The sequence below is a fragment of the Chanodichthys erythropterus genome, chromosome 8 (assembly GCF_024489055.1).
Source record: "Chanodichthys erythropterus isolate Z2021 chromosome 8, ASM2448905v1, whole genome shotgun sequence".
NCBI lineage: Eukaryota > Metazoa > Chordata > Actinopteri > Cypriniformes > Xenocyprididae > Chanodichthys > Chanodichthys erythropterus.
In genome coordinates, this window is record NC_090228.1 from 40578043 (window position 1) to 40582315 (window position 4273).

Below are 4273 nucleotides of genomic sequence, written 5' to 3' on the forward strand. Positions count from 1 at the left end.
ACAAGTAGTATTTGTAAAAACTGCGGTTGATTTGGTCGGCCGCCATGACGGTCACTTCAAGCGGAGTGATACAAATGGTGAAAAGATAGGAGGAGTGCTGTTATCGCTGAAATATTGCATGGCTATCAGCCAATCAGATTCGAGAACCAGACAGAACTGTTGTATAAATATATATAAGACCCATATATGTGTTCCCAGTTCAAACCCATGCCAACTTGGCCCATAAATATATCATGCAAGACCCATATATGTGTTCCCAGATCAAACCCATGCCAACTTGGCCCATAAATATGTTATGCAAGACCCATATATGTGTTCCCAGTTCAAACCCATGCCAACTTGGCCCATAAATATATCATGCAAGACCCATATATGTGTTCCCAGATCAAACCCACGCCCACTTGGCCCATAAATATGTTATGCAAGACCCATATATGTGTTCCCAGTTCAAACCAATGCCAACTTGGCCCATAAATATATCATGCAAGACCCATATATGTGTTGCCAGATCAAACCCATGCCCACTTGGCCCATAAATATGTTATGCAAGACCCATATATGTGTTCCCAGTTCAAACCCATGCCCACTTGACCCATAAATATGCCATTCAAGACCCATATATGTGTTCCCAGATCAAACCCATGCCCACTTGGCCCATAAAAATTCTATGCAGGACCCATATGTGCATTCCCAGTTCAAACCCATGCCCACTTGGCCCATAAATATGCCATTCAAGACCCATATATGTGTTCCCAGTTCAAACCCATGCCCACTTGGCCCATAAAAAGTCTATGCAGGACCCATATGTGCATTCCCAGTTCAAACCCATGCCCACTTGGCCCATAAATATGCCATTCAAGACCCATATATGTGTTCCCAGTTCAAACCCATGCCCACTTGGCCCATAAATATGCCATTCAAGACCCATATATGTGTTCCCAGATCAAACCCATGCCCACTTGGCCCATAAAAAGTCTATGCAGGACCCATATGTGCATTCCCAGTTCAAACCCATGCCCACTTCACCCATAAATATGCCATTCAAGACCCATATATGTGTTCCCAGTTCAAACCCATGCCCACTTGGCCCATAAAAAGTCTATGCAGGACCCATATGTGCATTCCCAGTTCAAACCCATGCCCACTTGACCCATAAATATGCCATTCAAGACCCATATATGTGTTCCCAGATCAAACCCATGCCCACTTGGCCCATAAATATGTCATACAAGACCCATATATGTGTTCCCAGTTCAAACCCATGCCCACTTGGCCCATAAAAAGTCTATGCAGGACCCATATGTGCATTCCCAGTTCAAACCCATGCCCACTTGGCCCATAAATATGCCATTCAAGACCCATATATGTGTTCCCAGATCAAACCCATGCCCACTTGGCCCATAAATATGTCATGCAAGACCCATATATGTGTTCCCAGTTCAAACCCATGCCCACTTGGCCCATAAATATGCCATTCAAGACCCATATATGTGTTCCCAGATCAAACCCATGCCCACTTGGCCCATAAATATGTCATGCAAGACCCATATATGTGTTCCCAGATCAAACCCATGCCCACTTGGCCCATAAATACGTCATGCAAGACCCATATATGTTTTCCCAGTTCAAACCCATGCCCACTTGGCCCATGCCTGTCCCTTATGGGGCCCATGTAATCAGCTCATATGGGCTTCCTATGTGGGACTCGTACTACAAAACCTACATGGGACCCGCTGATTTCACCCAGCCAAAGCCTATGCCCACACAGTACCCATGCAAACTGTAGTTAACCCATCTGGGCCCCACGTGTCATTGCTGGCTGGGGAGTTTCTGAAATTACAACCAATTCTAAATTCAACCCAGCCATCCACCCAACCTTCTCCGATCTCCAAGTTTTAGACACACCATCCGTTTCCTCCTCAAATGTAGCAAAACTGATCAATTAAAAAATGGCAATTTCATCCATATCTTTAATCTTCCGACACCCATTCAGCCATATCAGTCTCTTACCTATTTCCTTGCACACAGGAAGGTTCAGATCTCCTCTCCGCTTGACCCGGCTTGACAGTGCTACACATGATACTGCCGCTGGAGTGTTCCGCCTAATTTGATATTGCTGCTGCAGTGCTCCACATGATACTGCCGCTGCAGTGTTCCGCCTAATTTTAATACTGCCGCTGCAGTGCTCCACCTAATTTGATATTGCCGCTGCAGTGCTCCGACTAATTTGATACTGCCGCTGCAGTGCTCCGCCTAATTTGATATTGCCGCTGCAGTGCTCCACATGATACTGCCGCTGCAGTGCTCCACATGATGCTACGCTGCAGTGCTCCACTTGATCCTTTGCTTCCGCCACAGCGCCTCAACTAACTTAAAACTGCTGAAACAGTGACCTACCTATCTCAATACTACCGCTGCAGTACCATCTTCCATTCCTTCTCCAATTTTGGTCTTCTGGATTATTGAAATAATTCACATGCCGATTCCTTCAATAATCATGATCCATTCAAATCCTACAATTCTTGCTTGCTGTCTAAATTCTGCATTTATGTTTTGGGGGGCAATCGGAGCTCGAGTAGGATATTCTTTCCGAGCCCCTCTATAGCAGACAGCAAGCCAAATCTGTTTACCACTTAAGCTAAGATTATATGGGCACACAAACTCGTGAAAACATGGCGGATATGCGCAATCGACGCTGAGAGGTTTGAGTGACTAATAATCAGTTCAACCTGATAGAAAATATTTATTTAATGTTATCTGTGTTATTTTTCATTTGCAAATACCAATGTGGACTTTTCTAAAGATCCAATTGACCATTAACTTTTAAATGCATCATTATGCATTAATATGAGGAGAGTCTCCACATGAAAGACCTACGACTGCAGATGAACGTGCTGCATTTCTCTCCGATACGGTAGGAAATTAACTATATGAAATGTGGAGGATGTAAGATGATTGACAGGCCAGTTTACAGTGACAGGATGACACAGAGAGAAAAGACGCAATTGTATGACGTGATAGTATGTCCCAAAGCTTGTCTACTCTTTTGCTACACACTCAAAAGTAAGTACTTTTTGTTCACAAAAAGAGTACATATTTTTGGGGCATAGTATAAGTAGGCGAATTGGGACGCAGCATTTGGCTGCGTTCCAGTTCGTTTTTTAAATGCCCTTCCCTCGCTAACTTCCCTCAGTCTCGTTGACTCGGATGTACAAAGTGTTAAAAACAAGTGTTACGTCATTGCTTACGTTGCATGAGTGCCCACTACTGGCGGAACCTTTGCAATGGGCTGAATTGGAACATCCTAAGCCCTTGATCACTTGGAATCTGCTATTGAGTTTATTTATTATTTAATTTTTTCCACTTACAAAATTGTTTAATGCAGCATTCTATATGTATATATGTATATTTTAAACATTAAAAAATGATTATTATATCATAGAGTTGTTTGTGGTGGGGTAAATTAAACGTGATTTTCAGTGACGTCACAATCGTGTTGCATTGTGGGTTATGGAGCTGCCTGAAGTGTATATATGAAGTAGACTTGCCCTCAGTCCCTCGGTCAAAATCAAGGGAGCGAGGGTCTGTCCATATAAACTTCCCTTGTCCACTTCATGAAGTGGAACACACTTCAAAATGGTGACAGGGATTCCCCCGAGGGGAAGTGCTTAGGGAAGTTTGCGAGTGTGTGTCTAAAACTGGAGTGGAACGCAGCCTAACTGATTCAATAGAATAAATCGGACTTATCAGCGCTATATACAAGATAGAGCTGACAGTGTGGTTTACCTCCACCTACTCATCAGTATATAAATGTGACATTAAAAACAGAGATTGCCACGCTACACTGCTAATCATTGGAAAAATTTAGCTTTATACTGGAAAAGCCTGTTTTGAAAGCAGAGCTCTTCATAAAGATATAATTGTTTGGAGTGTCACCATCATGTGTGCGAAGGACACACTGAACCTTATAGCTCGATTTAATTTAATTTTTATTATTTAATTTTGTAGAAATTGTTTAAACACATCACAAGACTATGTTATTTTTACTGTAGAATAAATAATCACTCTAAAAATGAAACAAACCAGCACTGTATTATCAGCACGAATCATGGGCTTTGAGTCATGCACGGTGCATATAGAAATATCCTAGCTGCTGGCATGACTCTGGAAAGCTGAGTTTACAGCACAAAATAAAAACATATTATGTTAAATGTAATAATACACTATATACAACAGATATTACTTTTTTTTTTTTTTTTTTTTGCTTGTTTCG